Source organism: Lactuca saligna, chromosome 1 (genome assembly GCF_052625555.1).
Source record: "Lactuca saligna cultivar CGN05327 chromosome 1, ASM5262555v1, whole genome shotgun sequence".
Lineage (NCBI taxonomy): Eukaryota > Viridiplantae > Streptophyta > Magnoliopsida > Asterales > Asteraceae > Lactuca > Lactuca saligna.
Window position 1 is genome coordinate 132077885 of NC_136417.1, and position 26208 is coordinate 132104092.

The following is a 26208-nucleotide window of genomic DNA, read 5'->3' on the forward strand; positions in this document are numbered from 1 at the left end:
CTACACATTCTGAACGATCCTTAAAGGCGTCGCCCGTTACTACTCACTTAATCCACAACCATGATTACTCTTGAATAACGTCTTGAATCTGTTTATCTTGATTGCTCGTAAGCCTAACAAACGAGGAAAAGGGGGAGTACGAAGTCCCGTTATTTTCGTGAGTTATTTTAGGCTGTTGGGGATGCGAAAGGCACGTTGGCCCAACTCACATTTGATTTCTTGACCTCACTAGCAACACTAATGGGCCACTAGGGCCCAATAGCACATTAGAGCCATTGAAGTCCTTTTACATGAAATCGGGTCATAGGAGGCCCAATAGCACAAAAGCATATTCCCTTTGGGCCCAAAGATCATGTTAATGGGCTATCAAGGCCCAACAAGCATGATTTGAAACTTCCAAGCCCAAAGTTTGTAAATTGGCTCATCGTAGTTATCGCGTGTTTATTTAGGTGGTTTGGTTTAGCGCTTGTTGTTTTGTTTTGTATTGATTCGAGACCGAATCACTTCGTTTGTAACGATATTTGTTGTTGAAAGTGTATTTGTTTTCCGTTTAGTTGGTAGTCTTAGATCTTGTATTTTATATTAATGAATTAATTTGTTTAAAGTGGAATTTGACCTTTTCACTACCCTTCTTTTATAAAAATAACACTTTTGGTCCTTTTATGTAAAAGAATTTCATTTTTAGTTCCTTAAAAACATTTTCTTGACACTTTTGTATCATAAACTTGTTAAAAAGACAGTTCTAACCCAAAATTTATTTTGTTGGCAGCTTCAGCCCTTCCAGAATGGTGTTTCTCAGTTAGAACCCCATTTTTCTCAACTTTGACAGTTTTGGCCCAAAATCTAAAAACTTTGCATTTTTGGTCCTTTTTTACAATGAAAAGCATTTTTGACCCTTAAAATATTTTGTTATGCTAATTACCCCCTTTTTTACCGAAAATTTCATTTTAACCCCTTAAATTTATCATTTTCGCATTTTTGAGGCTTATTTGGCCGAAAAGCCCAAAATTAGCCCATTAAGCTAAAAATTTACATTTTAAGTCCCTTGAAAATTCTATTATTCAAAAAATGATTATAGAAATTGTTTTGACCCTTTTGACCCTCAAGAAACCGTGACTTGTTGATTTGTAACCCAAGTTTTGTGTTTTTGACAATTTAAGCCCTAAAATGGGTTGTATGTTAGAATATGTTCATCGTAACCTTATAAGCTATCATTCTTGACTTTTTTGGTGTAAAATAGCTTAGATTATGTTTGTTTCCTTTCTCATGTCATAGATCTCGGGTGTACACCCCTTTTGTTAGCATATTCATCACAAAAACACATGAAATCACACACATACATGCATAAAATCACACATAGCATACACATAGATCTACGCATTTTCTTGTATTCTCCCCCATAAAACTCATGAAAACTGAAAAGAACGGGGTATGAAGCTCACCTTGAGTTGTGGTTTCGGTTTTGAAGAAGATTGGGAGAAGTTTGGTGCTATTTTCGGCCCTAGCAAGTTTCTTGGATGGATCTCGAACTTAGTGTGTTCTAAGATGCAAGATCATGAATTTGAATGGATTAAGAGATGATTTTTGATGAAAAGAAGTAGCTAGATTATGGATCCAAACATAAACTTACCTTGGATGATGATTTTTGTGGAAGAATCTCTTTGAAAATCTCTTAGATCTCGAAAATTTGGAGAGGAGTGGAGAGAGTTTCCTTGAGAGAATTTTAAGTGAAGTGTGTGTGTGTGTTTGTTTGGGTTCGGCCGAGAAGAAGAAAGAGAGAGTGAGTAATGAGATAGGTGCATGGAAGTATGAGAGTATGCATGGAAGTACACTAAATAAAAATGAGTTGGCACCACAAAGTCAACTCTTTCTTTCTTTGTGGGCTTAGGCCGAGATTGGAGAGGGAAAAGAGAAAATTTGGGCTTTTGAGTGTTTAGCCCATATTATGACTCACTTAGATGATGTTTGGGCCCAAATAAATCAAAGTGTAATTTTTATGACCTAATAGGGCTAAATTTATTTGGTTGTGACCCATTAAGGCCCAAAATATTATGTTTCATGTATATGGGTCCATTTAGGGCCCATTAGAGAGTTCTAGATTCAAGATGGATAATTTGGAAGTTTATTAGTCCATTAGGCCCAATAAGGAATCCTAGTCCAGAATGAATTCAAATTAGGATTTCAAAGGTTTCCAATTCTTTGTTGACCATGTGTATGGCTAGAATGTAGTATTTAATGAAGTTTGGTTGTTATAAAATAATCATCATTCATGCTTTCACATTGTTGGTTCACATTTGTTATCATTATTCCATGTTTACAAGGCATCGAATTTCCTAGTTGTGACACTTAAAATAAAACCAAATGATGTATCCCTGGAATACCCTCCAGTGTAGTATGTAGGTAGTCTTATTAATTAAAATAAAACTGTTGAAGAATGATAATCCTGTAAACAAAGGTTAGTTTACACTATTGTGAGTTCGTATAGCCATGCTAATATGACTGATGACCTCCATGGCGTTTCTTCAGGCGTCATATCTTACAAAATATGTCACCCCAGGCATGCTTGCCTAACTGTAGCTAACAGTTCAAGTGTGGGATTATAGGTCCCGAATAGATCTATTCACAACTCTCACACTCTCCCTCCACCGTGTACGTAGTTTGAATCTATAAAACTGGTAATAAATTCCCCAAACTATACCTATTGTAGTTTGACTGATATGTTATGTTCAAGTAATGTTCTGAAAACTATGCAATTATGTTTTGAAAACATCCCTTATGTTCCGCATAATACAAAAGGGAATAAATGTCTATATGTTGTATAAAAGCATGTTAGATCGTAACAATTGCATGAGTTTTAACTTGTTGAAAACATTTATGTTTTAGTTCACAAAAATCCTTTTGTGTTTGGCTTGTATTCCCCCCTGAAAACATTTAAAAACTTTAAAAGTGTAGGGGTATGAACTCACTGTTTTTTCTAGGATTCGAGTGTACGATCGATATGGATGCCGAGAGTCAACTGATGTTTCGTATGCAAGTGGATCCTATTAAAATATAATAGTACATATATGTATTAGATTAGGATGTTTCATGACTAGACATGATAGGGAACCACTCTATGGACCTGGAATTGCTTGAACTAAGTGTGAAAACCATATATGATCGAATGAGGGAGGTTTACGGCCACCCTAAGGGTGTGTATGGCCATGGGTTTTTGACCGTACACTCATGAAGGGAAGTGTTTTTGAGGTGTTTCCAAGGTCCTACTAGCATCCAAGGAGTGTTCTAGGTCCCATAATTAGTGGTTTTGCAAGTTTGAGGCCAAATATGATCATCAAAGTGGGTGTACGACCCTAAGGGTGTGTGTACGGCCGAACAGAGGGGTGTGCGGCCGTTCACTCTCCATGTTTATACCCAAGATGTCGATTTTGAGGTGCATCAAGGCTAATACCAAGCCCAACTAGAAGATAGGGGCCAAACTCTCACTTTGGAGAGCCTTTAAGGTGTGTATAGCCAACCTTATGAAGGTGTGCGGCCGTACACCTTCAAAGAATGAAGAAAAAGGTTGAAACATGAAGAATCAAAGGATCTTTCAAGTATAACTAGTTAGGAGATGAATCATTTACGTTTTTGAAGCCTTTGGAGGGTCCTTGGATGAAGATTCTAGAGAGAGAAAGTAGTAATGTGCAGCCAAAAGAAGAAAAGAGTGAAAGATAGAGGGTCTCCTCATATATATAGGGGTGGGTGACTCACCACCCCGAGTGTGCGGTCATGGGGTGGGTGTGCAGCCGAACACCCATGTGTATGGTCGTACACTCCTCCCAAGAGGGTGTATGGCCCGAATATTGTGCTAAGACTTGGAATTACTCGACCTAGAACCCAAACTTTGATTGTAATAAGCTAAGAATACTTTAACAACCCTTAATCGGTGTTAAAAGGTGACAGAATCGAGTTTAACATTGATAGAACTGACCAATTGTACAAGATAGAAGTTTCGAGTTGTCACAGATACAGTCTCTTTGAGTCTCATCTACATCTAAACTCACTTTTCAAGACAGAAAATTTTGAGATAAAAACAAAAACTAAAAGAAAACCTAGCACACAATATTTTTGAATTTTTCATATTTTCTTAAACAAATAAAATAGAAACAAAAATATTTTTTATTTTTTATTTTTCTAAAAAAATAAGAAAGAAATAACACTATTTTTGGATTTTTAATTTTTCTGATTTTTGTTTGATTGATTTTTTTTTAAAATTTTTAATTCTCCCCCTTAAATTTGTTCATAGAGGAAACCTATGAACAAATTTAACAAAAACAAAAATATTGACTAAATTTAAGACTTTTGGGATCAAAGTTGTCAAGCAATTCAATATCATTTATCAGCACACGCCTGCATGTTTAGATCTGGTCAATCACCAGTATTGTGGTCCACTGAAACACAAATTATATTGACAAATTGGACAAATTATAAGTGATCAGTCATTGTGATCTTATTCCTAAATAGACCATTTACTTGATACATATGACTTTTAGTGTATCCTACATGTTCCCATGTTTATCTTATTGCTCAATCTACCCGAGCGTCGTATGGTCAGTCCAAATGAAACTATATAAGTCCACACTATTAAGTCCTTTCATTTTCAAACTATGTCTATTCCTTTTGAATCCTTCGTGCCTACCAGCACATTGAGCATAGAGTCTAAACAATTTAGTTTCAGAGGATTACACGCATCATAAATTTCCTTTAGCACTAGACTTCATATCACTTCCCAAATAATACCTACAATTGAGAAACTATAAGATAATAAAAGATTATCTTGAAAACAAATCATTTTTAACGAAAACTCAGGAGTATCAAGAAGAAAACTCAAACCGTAAGTCACCAATGGAAATTTTATCCAGATGGTCTAAGAACAGCACACATATTTCAATCTCAGAACAGATTCGAATTTTCTTCACATCGTTAAACACAAACCCCATGTGTGATCCTCTTCTTTCTTCCTTTCCCGCAAAGGACACATACCCTCACTTAAAGTTCTTAGTGTTGTACAGTTGAGAGATGTCCCCTATCATGTGCTTGGAACAACCACTATCAACAAAGCGAAGTATGATGATATGCCTCCATAGCTGCTCCAACACAGAGTGCGGGATTAATTGGTCTTTGGAACCCAATACATTTTGAAACAAGGTTGACCTTTGTCATCTGTACAAGGTACTCTCTCCCATGACATGTCATGCTTATCACAAATAGAAGATGAAGAAATGTTAGAATCATTAGAATATTTGGGAGTATGAACCTTTGGTACCCATCTATAGTCGGGTTTAACCCATTTCTTATTTGTTCAGATGGATGCCTTATCACTTGATTTTGAACTTGAAGCCGATCGTCGAGATGACTTTGACCTAACAGGTCTTGGTTTCACTGAAGCATCTCTTGAATTGGACTTCTTAGGCATTACCTTCTTGACCTTGGGAGTTTGATTATTACCCTTCTTGGCATTCTAGTTACCATTGTTTGAACGTGGCCTCGAAGGATTTCTTTTGAAATATCTCCCTCTTGACACATTCTACCAACCTTGTGCATAGTATGGAACATAAGCGCGGTAAGGACAATTTTTGGCAATGTGTCTAGGTGTTCCACAGTGAAAGCATGTCTTTTTCTTCACGTAGGAGTTGTTTCTGCGTGCACCTGGTGGCGTGCCCTTGCCTCGTTTCTTGTTTTTCCGGCATGCACACATACATCAAGCCATTTGTTTCACTTATTCCGGTGGCATGTATTTACCAATTGCAGGTTGATTAGAAGTAACGGATTCAGAGTTCAAGGAGTCATTGGTTTGACGGTCAACAGAATCAATTGAATTGGAATTAATTATGTTCTCCTTGTCCTTATCTTCCACTACTTTACCTGCACATGAAGTAGAAACTTTAGTATCCTTCAACTCAACACTCCCATTTGGCCCTGATTGTTCAGTCTTAACTAAAGCTAGTATAGGGGATTGGCCATACTTAGCAGGTATGTCCTCCTCGTTGGTCTCAAGAGGTGGGTTATAGTTGTTACTGAAAGGAGGTGGAACACTATAATACCCTAGACCCTTAGTTTGATTATCTTTAAATGTTAATTGTTTTTCTATCATGGACGCAACTACCTCACTTGACACCTCAAATTTCTTAAAGTTGAATTCAGCATCTTTATATTTAGCTTTTAATGCATCAAGTTCGGCAATTAATTTGGCAAATTCCCTTTTAACATAGTTGTAATTTTCACATTTATTATTGTATTCTTCTTGAAGTTTTCTAAAGTCCTTTGTCTTGGCCTTTAGTTTTGCTTTTAAGGGTTTTTGGTCCTTCCTAAGTGTATATCCCATGGTTGTCAAAACCGCGATCATGATCGTAGGTATGAAAAATGATATGGATCGTAAAAGGATTGTATTTGGGGTAGGATCGCAGGTAGGATCGTAAGATCGTATGTAGGATCGTAGGATCAAGATCTGATCTGATCCAACCTTCCTTGGTTTTTTTTTTGTTTTTTTTTGTTTTTTTTTTTTGTTTTTTTTTTTTTGCAAATAAATTTTTTTACCACTTTATGTCTTTTACCCTTTACCAATCTACCATTTATCATTTTTTATTGTGACTTATGACTAATATTTTGAAGTTTTTATAATTTTTGAACGAAAAATTAAATGTTTGAACGATTTTTTTATGATTAAATATTATAAATTAAAATCATATAACATTTTGTGGGATCTTAGGATCTCGATCCCGATCTTGCAAACCCAAAAATGATCCTAGATAGGATCCCGATCTTGAAAACCTTGGTATATCCTTCATATTTAAGGTCCTCATTTTCTCTTTTTAATATATTGATGTCACACCCCCGAACCGAATGGCGGAAACGTCCGAGGGCTCTTGTGACTCAAATTGAACACCATCACAATGAATATACATGAATCATAACACAAATCATCACCGTGCATTAGAATATTACAATTGATATTGTTTACATCCAGTACATTGTTTTAAACATTACAATTCCATAACATAGACTGTCAGATAGATAATTTAAGTAAAACACCATGATATTTCCTGATATTTATTCTTCGGTTTACCTGTTACCTGAGAATACAAGTTATTTTGGAAAACGTCAACATATGAAATGTTGGTGAGTTCATAAGTAATGTTATGGAAAAATGATTTTTGTGAAGTTTGAAAAACCCAGAAAATTCGATATTTTCTGAAAAGAGTATTTGTTTATAAAAAGTGTGAAGATCCGTAAATATGCTTGTCGATTCTGAAAACATGTATAATTGTTGAACTTTGTATACATCACATAGGAGAAAATGTTGAACTTTCCGCAAAAACCCGATGTTTTCCCAATACACAAATTACATGACTTGTTTATCGTTATACCGATACGATGAATGTTTTTGATTACCCAGGTGACATTGGATTAACTAGGGTTTGTGAGTTGTTACAATCACGCATTAATGAAAATGACTAGTTTATAACTACATGTTACGAACAATACTTAAGGCGTCGTCCGTACTACTCACATAATCCAACCACCCTGACTTCTCTTGTTTAACGCCACGAATCCGTTTACTTGAATTCTCATAAGCTGGTCAACCGAGGAGAAAGGAGGGTACGAAGCCCCCTTTATTTCCATAAGTTATTCAAGGCTATCGGGAATGCGAAAGGAACTTGGCCCAACTCGCATTTGACTTCTCGACCTCACTAGCAGTACTAATGGACCATTAGGGCCCAATAGCACAATAGAGCTATTGAAAGTCCTTTTACATGGAATTGGGTCATAGGAGGTCCATTAACATGTAAGCACGTTCCCTTCGGGCCCAAAGATCAGGTTATTAGGCTAGCAAGGCCCCCCAAGCATGATTTGAAACTTTCAAGCCCAAAGTTTGAATGTTGACTCATCATAGTTATCGCATGTTTATTGAAATACTTTGGTTTATTGATTTTTTTTTGTTATTGATTCGAGACTGAATCAATTCGTTTTGTAACGATATTTGTTGTTGAGAGTGTATTTGTTTTTCCGTTTCGTTGGTAGTCGTGGATCATGTATTTTGTCTTAGTTGAATTGGAAAAGCATTTTTGACCTTTGAAATAGTTTTAATACACTTCAAATCCCCTGTTTTACAGAAAATTGCATTTTCAGCCCCTCAAACTTAGAAATCTCGCATTTTGAGGCTTATTGGGCCGAAAAGCCCAAATCTAGCCCATTATGTTCAAAATTTACACTTTAAGTCCCTTAAAAATGTTGCAGTTCAGAAAAATTATTATAGAAACTGTTTGGAACCTTTTGACCCTCCAGAAACTATAAATTTGTCGGTTTGTACCCTAAGCTTTGTATTTTTGACATCTTAAGCCTTAAAATGTGTTTTATGTTAGGATATGTTCACCCTAACCTCATAAACTATTTTTTTTGACTTGATTAGTGTATAATAACTTAAGATATGTTTATTTCCTTTCTCATGCCTTAGATCTCGGTTTTTACACACTTTTTGATAACATTTTCATCACAAAACACATGATATCACACACATACATGCATCAAATCACACATAGCATATATTTACACATAGATCTACACATTTACTTGTATTCTCCCCCATAAAACTCATAAAAACCAAAAAGGAAGGGGTATGAAACTTACCTTGGGTGTGGTTTCGGTTTTGGAAGGAAAAGATGAAGAAGAATTCGATCCTAGCAACCTTTCTTGGAGGATCTCGAACTTGGATGCTTCTAAGGTGTAAGATCATGAGTTTGAATGAATTAAGAGATGATTCTTGAATGAAAGGAAATAGCTAGATTATGGATCTAACATCAACTTACCTTAGATGACGTGTTTATGGGTTAAATCTCCTTGAAAGCTTCCTTAATCTCGAAAATATGGAGAGGAGTGGAGACAGTTTTCTTGAGAGAATTGTGAGTGAAGTATGTGTGTATTTGTTTGGATTTGGCCGAGAGGGAGAGAGGGAGAAGAAGAGAGAGTGAGCTTGCATGGAAACATAAGAAGTGCATGGATGTTTGAAGTGTAATGCCTAGTTATCCTCCATACAAAAATGATGTGGCATGCAAGAAGTCAACACTTCCCTTTCTCTTGGGCTTGGGCCAAGATTTAGAGAGAAAAAGGAAGGAATTGGGCCCTTAAATGCCTAAGTCCAAATCATAGCTAATTTAGATAACTATTGGCCCAAAATAAATCAAGTAATGATTTTTTTTATATGGCCCATTAGGGCTAATTAGGTTAGTTATGGCCCAATGAGGTTCATTTAAATATTTTGTTTCATTCTAGGCCTAATATGGCCCAAAATATTAAAATATATGAGAGTGGGTCCAATTAGAGCCCATTCAAAAGCTCTAAGCCCATGATATTCCAATTGGAAGCTTATTGGTCCATTGGGCCCAATAAGGAAGTCCTAGTCCAAAATGGAGTTAAACAAGGACTTCTAGGGTTTCCAATTATTTGTTGAAAATTTGTAGTGCTTGTATGAAGTGTTTGATTGAAATTATGTTGTCATAGAGTAAGCATCATGCATGCTTTCATGTTTTTGATTCATAGTTGACATAAGTATTGTAGTTACAAGGCACCAAAAATTTCTAGTTGTAACAATCGATTTGATCACGGAGAAACTTAATTGTAGCTTCACAAGATTGAGAACATGAAACTTCATTGACTTTGGTATTTGAAGAACTCATTGTTTACCAAAAATGCACTTTGACGTGAAACCTTGAAAGTCAGCCTTAAAAGTCAAATTTAAAAAGTCAAATGTAAAAGTCAGAATTAAAAAGTCAAACCAAAAAGCTAAACATGAAAACTTGAAAGTTAAACGAGAAAGTCAAAGTTTAAAGTCAAAGGTAAAATATGAAAGTCAAAGTTAATTTTTAAGGTCAAAAGTCAAACTAGTAAGTCAAAAATCAAAAGACAAAGCTTAGGGCCGAAAATGAAACCTCAAAATTTGAAAAATTGATTTTTGGGCCAAAATTGTCAAAAATCCAAAATTATGATAGAAAATGCGAAGCTTCTTAGTCAGACCGAGAACTCTCGCACAAGGTAGTCTGCTGGCCGAAAGCTCATACGCACCAAAAACGACGTCTAACCGAGAATGCAAAGCGAACACATGCGAGACCGAAAACCCTCGGAAGCCGCTCCACCGAAAACCTCGAACACTCCATCGAACACCTGCTAAACGCACACGTATTTCCAACAGAGAACTTGCTGACCGATAAAGAGCTTCCGGCCGAAAATTTCGAGGAAACGCTGCCCTAACCGAGAACCGAAGCTTCGCCCTCGCTGGTTACGACCAAAAAGCACGTTTTTCTCAATTTTTGATGCAAAACTCGATCAAAAACTCATTTTTATGAAGAACACGAAGAATAAACCCCCAATATTTTGTCCAAAACTAATCAAAAATTCCAAAACCTTCAAGAAAAAGTCCAAAAACATTCAAGATCTTGCCAAAATGATTGATAGATTCCAAGCTATGATACCAACTGTAAGTCCCCAAATTTCCTTGACCTATCAATCCGATCCACTTGATGGTGCGTAATCCCAATCAAGTAGATGATGCAAGATGAAGAAGAAGAAGAAGAAGAAGAAGAAGAAGAAGAAGAAGAAGAAGAAGAAGAAGAAGAAGAAGAAGAAGAAGAAGAAGAAGAAGAAGAAGAAGAAGAAGAAGAAGAAGAAGAAGAGGAAGAAGAAGAATAAGAAGAACTAGATGAATCTTCAATGTATTCAATGATTTTAAATGATGATTCATTACATAAGATTCACACACACATACATCTTCTCTCTAGTTTCTCTCTCTAGAACACAAATATAGTAATGAATGCTCCCTAAGAACGCCCCTTACCTTGTCTGAAAGCATCCCCCATTCTCTAATCATCTACTGTCTCTCACATAAACAATCCCCTAACGACTATTTATACACATGGACCGAAAAACCAAGCCCACAACTCAAAGGCTAGACCGCAATCACATGAAATTTCGGTCCAAGCTACAATTAAACCCAAAATTGTTTTCGACCCAAGACCGAAAACTACAAAAGCCTAGAAAAACAAAGTATAAACTATATTTTAGACCCAACAATCTCCCATTTGGTTTATAGCTTTCTTTTCTTTTGACCTAACAAACTCCCCCTAGGTTTGTAGCTTGATTTTTTTCTTAATCTTCAATTTGAGCCTGGCTTCAGCATTTATCTTTGATTTCTTCACAACTTCAAGATGAACATATGAATCTTCTATGAGAATGACTTCATCTTGAACAGTTGGACATTTCTTCAAAATCTGACTCTGAACGGACATTAGGTGTGGACGCTTCTTATAGAAATTCTTGAAAATCAGCACTTTCAGCTTGAGAATCTTCCGAGAGAATAACCGAGAAACCGATTCTTCTAGATCACATCAGCAGGTTCATAGATAGCAGCAAACTGATTGAGAAGGCTTCAATGTAATATGACACATAATCTTCAAGTACAACTACACCTTGCTTCTGGGTTAAAAAGATTGAATGTTGAAAGAAGATTCTACGATAATCACAGATGAAGCCTTGGCTCAAAAAATCTTGATGCAGTCTCCATGAGTCTCATCTACATCTGAATTCACTTTTCAAGACAAAGAAAATTTTGAGATAAAAACAAAAACTAAAAGAAAACTTAGCACACAATATTTTTGGATTTTTCATATTTTGTGAAAAAAATAAAGCAGAAACAAAAATATTTTTTTATTTTTGATTTTTCTGAAAAAGAAATAACACCATTTTTGGATTTTTAATTTTTCTGATTTTTGTTTGATTGATTTTTTTTTGAATTTTTAATTCTCCCCGTTAAATTTGTTCATAGAGGAAACCTATGAACAAATTTAATAAAAATAAAAATAATGACTAAATTTAAGACTTTTGGGATCAAAGTTGTCAAACAATTCAATATCATTTATCAGCACACGTCTGCATGTTTAGATCTGGTCAATCACCGGTATTGTTGTCCTCTTAAACACAAAGGATATTAACAAATTGGACAGATTATAAGTGACCAGTCATTGTGATCTTACTCCTAAATATACCATTTAACTGACGACGACCACGAATATTGTTGTCCGCTTAAATTCAGCAGCGAGATCTATAGACAAGCTATTAAATGGTTCAATTTTAGATGCACTAGAACGTGTTCCCCACTTCTTGACATACCTCGGTAATCAAGAATTTCCAAAGAACTCCTTACTTTAGGTGAGTATTCAATCATTAAGAAAGAAGTTATATATAGAAATGCATATGTTGTATCCCAGGATGAATGTCTTCCAATCATGGAGAGGGAACAACATATGACTAACAAAAATAGAGGGTTAGAGAGATAGTAGGGTGCATATGTTGTGTCCCAGGTTGGATCTTCTGGTCACACAAAGGGGATAACATGTGGCTAACATATAGAAAGAATTGCATAGATAAGAAGATGCATAGAAATACAGTTGCATATGTTGCATTCCAGGTCGGATATGTTCCAATCGCACAAAGGAGGCAACATATGACTGACCGATAGAAAGCAAGAAAATAATTTCCTACAGACCTACTTTATCAGAACCCCCCAGTTGGTATATCACTATCGGAATTAAGGACATGAGTCCATACATCGAGGAACTGTTAAGCCACAGTTCTAGATACATATGACTTTTAGTGTATCCTACAGGTTCCCATGTTTATCTCACTGCTCAATCTACCCGAGCGTCGTATGATTAGTCAAAATGAAACTATCTAAGTCCATACTGTCATGTCCTTTCCTTTTTAAACTATCTCAAGTCCTTTTGAATCCTTCATGCCTACCAGCACATTGAGCACAGAGTCTAAACAGTTTAGTTTCAGAGCATTACACGCATCATAAATTGCCCTTTAGCACTAGACTTCATATCACTTCCCAAACAATACCTACAAACGATAAACTATAAGATAAAAAAATATTGTCTTCTAAACGAATCATTTTAAGAAAAACTCAGGAATATCAAGAAGAAAAGTCAAACCGTAAGTCACCAATGGAAATTTCATCCAGATGGTGTAAGAACAACCGCATATTTCAATCTCAGAATAAATTTGAAATTTCTTCACATCGTTAAGCACAAACCCCACGTGTGATCCTCTTCTTTCTTCCTTCCCCGCAAATGACACATACCCTCACTTAAAGTTCTTAGTGTTGTACAGTTGAGAGATTTCGGTCCAAGCCCACAACTCAAAGGCTAGATTAATATCACATGAGATTTCGGTCCAAGCTACAATTAAACCCAAATTTGTTTTCGGTCCAAGGCCAAAATCAACAAAAGCCTAGAAAATAAAAGTATAAACCATACTTTAGACCCAACAATAATTAGTTTTGAAAATGATCTTTATGTAAAGAGCTACACAAGGTGCTAACTTCAAAACATTTATATATATATATATATATATATATATACATATATATACATATATATATATATATATATATATGTGTGTGTGTGTGTGTGTGTGAAAAGGATCTTTATGTGAAATATAAAATGATTATGACTTCATTATGGAATGAAGAGTAAGTTTTGTAGGAATAAGATCCAAGCAAAATATAAATGCACAATCTACTAAATAAGAATACACTACCACTTTAGAATTTGAAATTAAATATGATTGGATGAATGAGTTCATTGAAAAATTATGTTGATTTCTGACATTCAAGGTGTTGGGTTTTGTGCATTCTAACACTCCTAAGTGTACATGAAACCCTAAATACATTGGATCTATGTTTTCTCTATTATACATGCAAATATGAACATCCAAGGTATTATCCTAATCTAGCATACAAAACAATGGATATAACAAGATAGAATACATACCTTTTTCATGTAGAAAGTCTTCACGAAGCTTGAGTGCCTAGTGCCCCAAGCGTGACACCTCAAATGGTTCACACAACACCAAATACACTTGGAATAACTTGAGATAATTCTACACTTCATGAAATTGGCTAGCCCTCTCTAGAATGATACTTAGTGGCCGATTTTGTCAAGAATAAGATCTTTATATAGTGTTACAATTAGGGTAAACCCTAATTGTCATGATTTTCCATTTCCTTGTATCCATGGGTTCAAATACACCATGGAGCATCATATGGGTTTTGGCCCAACTAGATAATCCATGGAGCATTAGCCCACTATACAAGTATGGATGATTTACACAATCAACCCATATATTTAATTAGTCTTCTTTTGATCACTTAATTAATCCTAGAATAATTCTTGATCAATACTAATTAAATAATCTTATTATTCTTATTATTAATATACTAGAACTTATAATATATTAATAACCATAAGTGTCTTATTTATCTCATTATAGTCTTATCCAAATGCATGATGCCATGCAACCCAAATGGACCATGTCGGGTCGGGTCAAGTCTTACCAATTATAGTTATGGACTTAGACATTAATCCAACAGTCTCCCACTTGGATAAGTTGAAAACTAATATTGCATATGACTTCAGGAACCGACTGGCAATCGTAGCTCTCAAAAGCTTCTGTCGAACTCTTGACCTTGTAGATGAACTCTGACCTTTGTCAATGACTTGTCCATTAGATAAGGGATCATATATTCCTCCATTCTAGATATCATATGGACTGAGACATGGATTATAATCATTCTCTATATCCATTTGTTGTTTCCCGATTTCCGATTTATGACGACTGACTAATTGAACAAATCAAATCAGTCCTAGCCCGGCCGAGCACTTCTATTTGTCATCATCAAATCATCGAGGGGGCCACAGATATTGCTTTTATCCAGAAGGTAAAAGGAATGGATAAACTTCGACTCGTATGGCTTGTTCTACTACTTGTTGAATCATACACAAAGGCACGTTTTATAGCATCGAGTTACCGAATGCGTTTTCGTGCAATCAATGTACAACCAACTCATAGTAACAACTCATATCTCTAGGTTTGAAGAATATAAGATATTATTGTCTCACGATCACTAGTGATAAAATCCATGAAGTGATTCCAATGAGCGCGGGTTGAATCCAATACTCAAAACTTATGAGCACTCATGAGTGTTGTAGCCCTTTGTCCAACACCTTAGACCTCTACAAGCCAACCCATGATAGTCTTAATTCATATCTACTTCCAACATATGACCGACTGTGGATGGTTTGAATAACTTAGTCATTCCGGAAGAATAACCTAGTTTATTCGGGAAGTCAAAACATGCAAAGTGAAACACAATAATAATTGAATCCAATATGGTATCAAAACCTATGAACATAAATAAAACACCTTTTATTTATCACCATATGATTACACATTATTCATTGTACACTGTTTCAGCTATCAACTTTATTCTTGAATTTAAAATAATAGTTGTCCCATGCTCCAAGCATGTAAACTACGTTTTCTAAACACTAGTCATGCCATACACCAAGTATGCATACTATGTTTGTCTATGATCTTTACTTTGTGAACTAGATCAATTGAACATAACTTCAATGATTCTCTTTTCACACTCCCAAATCCTTACTACAAATGCAAGAATTCCAAATTCATGCCATTTACTGAAATCTGTTAGATTCTAAACTTATATGCATTGATCATCTTGTAACGATTATGCACAAATTCACAAAGTATTCCAAAGGAGATCAACTCCTTGGAAACATACTTCTTGCATTAAGTTTCCTTAATCTTACACAGATTGAAATTTCTGACTTTGAAACATTTCCAGATTCATTTCGACTATCACTTCTGAACAAGAGTTGCCTCCTTACAGATTATGTCAATATGGTCCTTCCAGAATTATCACTATACTTCCAACTGTCCTTGAGCAACCAATCTTTGTGAAGCCTTAGATTGTCCTCGACAATTGTTTAATCCTTTTAGTCATATCCAGTTCTAAACCTTTTCCCTTCTTAATGCCCCAGGCATTTGAATTTTTTTTTAGAAATGATGAATATATCACTTGTAATCGATCCTATATCCGAAGCATATGGAACACGATTCATGATGTCTCACATAAAGACTAAACCAGTCTTTTGCTATAACATTTCCATTTCTATTTGCCAAGTTCTCATAATTCAGATTATGAAAAGGGATGTCATAATCATAATCGAATTTTAGAACGCAAATAATGGACCTATATACAGAATTTCCTTATGTTGAGCCATTCCAACATGAAATTCATATATATTTCCTTGACTAAATGATTAAAGCCTCACGATCTAAGCTTATAGATTTGAGATGAAGTATAATTTCCTCTCCCTTAATTATATCAAAACAACTTTTCCCAATTGAAACCTTTTGTTTTCTATAATTAACATTGCTAACTTGCAACCTTTATCATAATTATCATGCTCCCACTAACATGATGATTATTAGCGTAACACTTATGCTCCCACTAGCTCTGACATGTACTCAGAAATCAGCTGACTTTCTTACCAAAGTTCAGATTTCTAATACTAGATTGTTTTGATAAAACTTTATCAAAAACATACACCTTCCCTTAGATAGCACACTTGTGTGTCTAAACAACTATGAAGAGGGATGCCGTAATCATAATGGTTAGACCTTTTTTCCGCTTCTCATAAGTCCATGTTAGTGTGCCAGTAAACCACACATGCTCCAACAACGACTTTGAGAATGCAAATATCACAATTGCTATCTAGCTAAAATCTACTTACTGAAAGTGTTTCCTCACCATCATTTTCATGAATCGGAGAGAAATCTTATGACACTTAGATTTAATGGTGTATGTGTTCTTATTCATGTGAATTGTCAAAACCATAGTCACAAGACAAGGATAATGACAAATCCAAACTCATATGGACTGAACTCAATCTTAACTTCTTGCCCTATAAGACTCCCTTGTCAAACATCCAAGAGATAGTGTGGATTCTAACCAAGACAAACACTTCACACAATTGGCCTAAGTTGGTCTTTGTTTTTATCCAAAACATCACAACTTACCAATTTCAAATGTACAAGAGTAGAAAACTTTTACTCTTACATTTGACAAGTGTTTTAAACCTTCTTTGAGACATGTCACTCAAGTTACAATCTTGGAGTATGACTCTAAGAATTGTTTTTGGAACGAAGTACGAATCATCTTCTTGATTTAACCACTTCAACAATTCATAGTTCCTCTTCTTAGCTATAAGAAAGCACTTAGAGGATGAATTGTGATAAGGCCTATAAATCATTAAGATGATCATAAAAACTGATACAAAAGTACTCTCCCATCTTTTCAGATTTGAGAAACTTCTATCCTTCTGCCTAATTTGATTCTTCTTATTCGCTCTGCCTTACATTGGAACCTTTTTCCAATGTCTCAGAATTACACTTAAGCTTGTAAGTATAACCATATTTACTGAACTTTAGTAAATTATGACGAATAATCTTATTGATCTTTGTGGTGGACTTGACCAGTGCATAAGAATGTGTACTCGATCCCTTAGTCCTTTACTTGACTCGCACATCCATGTGAACAAGTAATTAGTCTTAATTTTCCAATACTTGAAAGTTCTCATTCATCATGCTATACAACTTGCATGATTCCAAGTTCCGGTCCAATTGAAACTTGGGTGATGAGAATCTTTCCTTATTTGGTAAATTTAGACATTACCACAAATAAAAGAATCAATTCATATTTCCGCTCTTGCTATTAATGGAATCATATAAGCAACAATTTTTCCTCGAATGCCATTGTAAGGATATTTTTAAAATAAATAAAATCAAAAATTTCCTTTTATTTTAAAACTTTGCGGAAAAACTTATCCTTACAATCCATATGAAAACTTGTTGTTATCTATTCCTAAGCAATATCTCATAACTCCTAAGAAGTAACTCAAGAATCCGATCTACAAACTACGCGATAGAAATCCATCTATGCGATCAGATTCTGCATATTCTTTCTTTAAGTTTCTTCACTTTTCTTTGATTCTTAAAACATTACCATGTGACCCAGTCACATCATGTATTAGGAATCTCATAATAGAAACTTAACAGAGTTAGATGGTGGACTTTACCTGAAGTAGAGTCAAACTTATTGACTTTAACCTCCTTAGGTAAATTTGGTAGCTTCGTAACCAATGCCCCTTCCTTTGGCAATATAAACATATGGACCCTTTGATAATGGTACACGTGACTATCACAGACTTAGATTTTTCTCTTTACCATTTGGTCAACCGAATTGACTATGGTCGGTCCCTTTCCATTGGGAAGAGAATGCTTTTCTGGATTTCCTGTGTCACTATTGTCAATGTCCATCAAGTTTTGAGGAAGTTGATCTTAACAAATAGATAAGATCATTAAGGGTCTTGTCATAGTCTGTTTCATAGGTGTTCCAAAAGAACTCACTATGTGACTTAGAAAGTGATTGAACCACCAACTTTCTCAAGACTTTGACACCCAACTCTCCCGGCTTGTCAATATGTGACTACATCTCCAAGATGTGATCACACCTAGACCTTGCCTTGCCAATAGGGCTTGAGTGACTTTGAACTTTTCGGTTAGGGAGAATAATTTGAGGAGGTGAAAGAAGTATGATTTCCAAGGGACATCATCTTCATTTAGGAAAGCTTGTTTCAAGAGATTTGGGAAGATCATAAATGTCTAAACTAGACATGTTTTGGGAGATATTCAAGATAGTTGATCTTAAGTCCTTATTATGACACCCAATATGATGTATTAAGACTAGGACCCAACAAACTATTTTATAACTTAGAAGAGGGATGCCGTAATCCAAGCTATAAAATATTTGAAGGTAGGTGAATGACGATTCACCAATTTCCACCATGAAAAACGAAATAATAATTAGGTTTTAATTGGTTTTGAAACTCCTAGTTCTTTGAGATTCATTGAACTGTTCAATGGTATGTTTCAATCTCGAGTGTGCCCTTCAGGTTTTGTGACTAGGATGCCGAGGATCACAAAACAAGGTGTGAAGTGACCATGCAAATTACTTGGTACCCTTAAGTGTTTACCCCTCAATCGATGTGCCGGTTAACCACACACGCTCCATTGATACTATGATAAACATTAAGTTACCCCTTGCCTACCTTTTTAAATACGAGTTAGTATGCCGGTTAACCACACACGCTCCACTAACCGACTTAAACAAAGTGTAAAGTGTAATTTCATGGATTAGCACCTTATTCACATTTTCCTAAGTAACTAAGATTGGGTATTATTAAGAGTTTAGTTACTTAGTATTTATCATTAATACTTTTAATGAAGGGAGAATTATAGTCCTGTCAAACCCGTTCGGCTAATGACCCTCCACCAGTCAAGCAAGCGGTGGGTGAGAGTGGACACCCATTAAGTTGCCATTTTATAGGCAACAACCTTATACCCACCTTATAGACCGGCTTCGTGAATGAGGCGTACTAGCGGTAAGACTGACTTTACTCTTATACATACACACACACACATACACACACACACACACACACACACATATATATATATATATATATATATATTAACTTATAATATTATAAAGTATAAGGGTTGAATTTTAACTCTTAAAATTCTAAGGGCTAACTTGGAATTAAAGTATTCATAAGAGAAAACTTTACAAATTCCAAAACTTGAGGGCAAGTTTTGAAACTATTCAAAACTAATTAATTCCATAACTTATGTGTTTAAAGTAGTTTTAATCCAAAAACTCTTCAAGTTCCATAACTTGAGGACAAGTTATGGAAGACTTTAAACTAATAAAAGAATTAACTTTTCTTTATATTATAACTTATGGAATTAATTAAGGTTACACTTTTTTTTATTATTATTTAATGAAGAGACTCTTGGTCCTCCATAACTTGAGGACAAATTATGGAGTCATAACACCAATTAATTAGAACTAGACTCTTCATTTTGTAACCTTTGCCAACTTTTATGAGTTTTATGAAACTTAAATGTGACTTTTCATATAACTTGAGAACAAGTTACAAAAACACATTTTAGAATCACCTCTTAGATTAATTTGGATTGAAAACAACTATTTCACTCAACTTTTCTATTAATCTAAGCAACTCATAAGAACAAGATAATTCAAATCAAACTTTTTCATGTAATTAGTCTAAACCTTAAACTAATACAAAACATGAATCTATTGACAATTATCTTTCAAATTGGATTAGCATGAACATTACCACATCAAAAACAGGTTTATAAGTTCAAAAACATATTAGGGTAATGTTCCTAGTGCAATTCCAGCCAAAAAAGTCGAATTTATGTTGTCTGGGGGTCCAACTCGTCGAGTGCACGAACCAACTCGGCGAGTTGGATGCTTTTTGCCTTGGACTCGACGAGTCTGCTGGGCAGACAGCATCAAAACTCGATTTTTCAGCTCCATTTGCAAGTATAACAAGAAAACAAGCCTAGGCTCTGATACCACTATTGGGTTTTGTGCATTCTAACACTCCTAAGTGTACATGCAACCCTAAATACCTTGGATCTATGTTTTCTCTATTATACATGCAAATATGAACATCCAAGGTATTATCCTAATCTAGCATACAAAATAATGGATATAACAAGATAGAATCAATACCTTTTTCATGTAGAAAGTCTTCACGAAGCTTGAATGCCTAGTGCCCCAAGTGTGACACCTCAAATGGTTCACACAACACCAAATACACTTGGAATAACTTGAGAGAATTCTACACTTCATGAAATCGGCTAGCCCTCTCTAGAATGATACTTAGTGGCTGATTTTGTCAAGAATAAGATCTTTATATAGTGTTACAATTAGGGTAAACCCTAATTGTCATGACTTTCCATTTCCTTGGATCCATGGGTTCAAATACACCATGGAGCATCCATGGAGCATCATATGGGTTTTGGCCCAACTAGATAATCCATGGAGCATTAGCCCACTATACAAGTATGGATGATTTACACAATCAACCCATATATTTAATTAGTCTTCTTTTGATAACTTAATTAATCCTAGATTAATTCTTGATCAATACGAATTAAATAATCTTATTATTCTTATTATTAATATACTAGAACTTATAATATATTAATAACCATAAGTGTCTTATTTATCACATTATAGTCTTATCCAAATGTATGATGCCATGCAACCCAAATGGACCATGCCGGGTCAGGTCAAGTCTTACCAATTATAGTTATGGACTTAGACATTAATCCAACACAAGGATCACATAGAAATCTTTGTAACTTCGAGAGTACACTTAATCAAGTTAACAAACTGTATATCATGTAAGAGCACCAATAATATTATCCAAGATATTTAACTATACTTAGAATAAAGTCAAATATAGACATGATAGTATTCACAAAATTCACACAAATAAAATATAGTCAGACTCATTAATGAATCCCTTCCTTTTTAAGCTAAGTACGAGTGGTCACACTTCAACTATAGGACTTTATTATTCTAGAAATGAGATTTTGATTTAAAATTTAGTATCTAGATTTTGGAACATAAGAAAACTATGAAGTAAGCCTAATATGAATTGGATTGGTTGACTCTCACTGGATGAAAGTTGGCAAGTGATTGTAACCAAGTTTCATAGAATGGACCCGCATCAATATCATCTCCTAGGTCGTAGTTATGAGTGATACTTGATTAAAAGGTACTACATTTGTATCCTTAACACCTAAGATACATAGTGGGACTTAAGTGTAGGGAGTGATATTCTTAAATATGGTCAAATGCATATCCTTAATTGGGAAGTTATAAAATTCATTTTTTGGTATGGTGTGAACTATGCAAGAGGCTTATGTAGTCAAGATGGGACTCTTTCATCTTATGTGTTGAGAGCTATACATATAACATATGTTACCTAAATTTGAACACCAAATGAGATTGATTACGATCCAAGTCTCATGTTCAACAGGATATCTATAACAAAGAGATAATTGATAAACTTACATACATCAATTGAAGCTTTAAGCTTTTGGGAATTGGTTGTTGATGAATGTCATTCGTCATCGTGTGTTATTAGGGGTAGTGAAATATTGCTAGACGTTCACCACTATCTATATCAATCTATGATGAGTCTTGTGCAAGTGAGAGATTGAAATATCAAGAGGCTTATGTAGTCAGGATGGGATTCGTTCATCTTATGTGTTGAGAGCTAGACGTCTAACACGCTTTACCTATAGTTAAACACCAAATGAGATTGATTGCGATCCAAGTCTCATGCTCAACAGGATGTCTGTAACAAAGAGATAACTGATAAACTTACCTTATACATCAATTGAAGCTTTAAGACTTTAGGAAATGGATGTTGATGAATGGCATTCGTCATCGTGTCTTATTAGGAGAAGTGAAATATTTCTAGACGTTCACCACTATCTATATCAATCTATGATGATTCTTGTGCAGGTGAGAGATTGAAATATCATGTATGCCCAAGAGTCATTATAAAATGATATTGATAATAACATATGATCCTATAGGGTATGGTATGAACTATGCAAGAGGATTATGTAGTTAATATGGGATTCGTTCATCTTACGTGTTGAGAGCTAGACATTTAACACACGTTACCTAAAGTTGAACACCAAATGAGATTGATTGCGATCCAAGTCTCATTTGTAACAGGATGTCTATAACAAAGACATAACTGATAACTTACCTTATACATCAATTAAAGTTTTAAGCTTTTGGGAATTGGATGTTGACGAATGTCATTTGTCATCATGTGTTATTAGGGGAAATGAAATATTGCTAGACGTTCACCACTGTCTATATCAATCTATTATGAGTCTTATGCAAGTGAGAGATTGAAATATCATGTATTCCCAAGAGTCATTATAAAATGATATTGCTAATAACATATGATCCTATAGGGTCACACCTTATAGAAATTTGCCACTAATTGATTACTTCTTAGTATAATTTGATTATTAATAAATATATCAACACTTATGTTTATTTGGAAAAACATTATTTTGGGAAATAATATTTTTACCAATACATTGGGAATTATTACTTCTAGGATATAGTAATAAAAGAGTATAAGACTAGCTTAATATCATATTATATGAAAATTAATGTTATTTACAACATTTTGGTTACTTAGAGTAACCAAATTGTTACATTCCAACTAGTTAGTTAGTATAAAGTAATTAGTAATTGGATTTTGTCTCATCTAAGCATGATGGCTGAAATTCTTAAGGCATGGGAGCGATTGCTTTTGGTTTGTTTATTACTTCCTTCCATGCTTGTAAGAAAATGGCGTACCTTTATGCTTTATTGTATTTACTTTTTGCATACGTGAATGCAAATAAGAAAGGACTTAGAGACATGAAAGAACTAGTTTTTGGAACTTCTTTCTTCTGTTGTTTTCTTCCATATAGCCAAAACTTTTAGAGGCTTTCATCCTCTTTCCATGTCTTGAATTTTGGAGTTCATTCTTGGTCTTAAAATGTTGGTTCTCTTTAAGCATATTTTCGAATATGTCTTAAAGCTTAAGAACAACATTTTACAAGTGAATAACTTGCATCTAATGATGGTTTCATCTTGCTTGGTGGATACATCCACAAAGCTCTTATTTTAGAGCTTTATGCCATCTTCATCAACTTCCAACCTCCCATGAGGATCAAAGTCTTCAAAGGTTGTCATGCTTTCCTTTCTATAGTTTTTTTAATGTTTCTTAGTCTTGAAAAATGATCTTTTAGTGAGAATAAAACTAGTTTTATTTTTTTCAAAATTAAAGTCTTTCGTTGCTATCTTTGTGTTTATGAAACAATTTTTGAATAGAAACTCAAAAGATTAAACTACGTAATCACTTGTATATAAGCTTGTTAAGCCTTAAATAATTTATACCAAATAACTCTTAAGGATAAGGACTTATTAAACACTCAAATCATACTCCAAATTTCAAGAGAGGGGAAAGAGAGCTAGTTTCTCTCGAAAATTAGAGAGAAAAAGATAAGAGAATTCTAAGAAAAAACTAGCAATTTTTTGCTCTAGACACTTCTATATATACTTCCACTAATGTACAAAGTCAAAACTAGTCACTGAATGAAAGTATGACACCTTATAACAAGTGTAGCACACATTCCTTCCATCTAATTCTTTCTATATTTGTTATGTGTGAGTATGGAGTTTTGATCTTCGCATGGCATATATAACCTCTACGCGCTGAAGGGAAAATGTGGATGAACCTTTATTGAACTATGAGGGGCGTAGATAGGAGTACGAGGGCGTACTCGGCCACAGTCCAAACCCTGAATTCAGGGTTTTGAGCCCTATTTAAGCACCTTAACCTTCATAAAACCCTTCCATTCTCAGCCTCCATTTCCCCCAACATCCTCCTTGAGACCCTAACCCTAATTTGGTGCATTGTAAGCTTAAAGAGTGTTCTTTGAGTGCTTTTGAAGGAAGAAGAAGGTGGTAGAGTTTCTTGGAAGCTTGAATCAACCTTGGATCTGGAAGCTCTTCACGTTTATTCATCTCTAGAAGGTATCAAGTTTGTACCTTTATGTTTCCAGTATTGTATCTATTTAAATGTTGAAGTTATGCCATTTTGTCACATTATTTTAGTCCATTTGAGTATGAATGACTCTAGACCTTAAAGAGTGCATTTCCAGAAGTATTTAGGGGTATTAAGTCATAAAAATGGTGTATTGACCATTTCCAACCATCCATGCATGAATTTAAGATCCTTAGAAGTTGTTATGAGATTAGGTCTTATTCTTGAGCCTTGATAAACCATGCAAGTGCATAAATTTTGGAACGTTATCACTTAGGACACTTATTTATACAAAGGGCATGTTTGGCAAAATTAGTTGTTAGCTGGAAGCGGGTAGCGGGGGTTGGTAGCGGGTAGTGTGTAGCGGGAAGCTATAACTTTTATTTGTTAGGCAAAAGTAGCTAGAAGCTTTTGAAATATATAAAATTACATATAAGGACAATTGATTAAAAATAAATAAAGATATAAATATAGTTTTAAGGGTAATTATGGAAATTGATTTCAAAAGCACAATAGCGTTTTGTTAAGCGCTACAGGAAGTAGCTTTTAGATTTGGAGCGTTTTGTTTAAACTAAAAGCTAAATGTGCATACTACCAAATGAAGTTTTTTGTTTAAACTATAGCGTTTTGTCAAAAGCTAAAAGCTAGAAGTTCCCAAACGCTCCTAAAAGCTATGTGCCAAACATGCCCAAAATTTAAGAATTTGACATAATGCCTTTCTATATTAAGAAATTAATTGAGAGTTTGGATTCATCATGAATATGCATAGCGTACTTAAGGTTACACAATGCATAACCTGGTTGAACCCCGTATTTTGGAATGACAATCTACTTCATGTGTAGAGTTGGAGAACATAGGGCATGCTCAGTCTGATGTTGACTTTTAACTTTTGACCATTGACCGTTGACTTTAGGTCATTTAAGATATTTTGAATAGTAGATTGAGACTGGGTCCCTGTTTATTGCATAGGTGATCTATAGAGACAGTATTTGGAGAAGTGATCAGTCCAACTATCTTTCAAACTGTGAGGTGAGTTTTCCTCATTGTACTCATGGGTCGAAGGCACCAAGGCCATCCCACTAGGTTATATGATGTATCATGGTATATAGGATGTTGTTTTGCTGTAGTGCTCTATTATAATGGTAGATCTGCATAATTATATGTTTGTTGGTTATATGTTTATCTATTTCATATATCGACATAGTACGGTGGGTTGAGGAAATATTGCTATGTGTGGAAGCAAACAAACCTGGGAGCAACCTGAACATAAGTTGTAAGAAGTGAAGGAAAACTAGACTTATGTTGTGGGCTCGGGAGCAACCCAGACATGAGTTATGGGCCGGGAAGGAAATCAAGACTTGTGTTATGGGCTTATGGGTAATCCAGTCCAACAGCTATGGACCTAATATGCATGTTGTTATATATTTGTGTGGTGGTACTTTAGGGGCAGGGGACCCACTAAGCTTTGGCTTACATTTTGATATGATCATTTTAGGTACATCAGTGGATAGGGGGTAAGGCAAAGGCGTTATTGTGCACATCATCATATCTTTTTATCATACTTATGATTTTGGGATACTCTGATTCATGATTTCTTTTAGAAACTATGTTTGTAATTTGTGGATTTTAGAATGGTTTTAAAAATGAAAATTTTTGGCATGATTTTTGGGATTTTACAAGCTGGTATCAGAGCCCTGGCTTGAGAGTGTAACATCCCGTTTCAAAAATAAACCCTAAACCCCGAGAT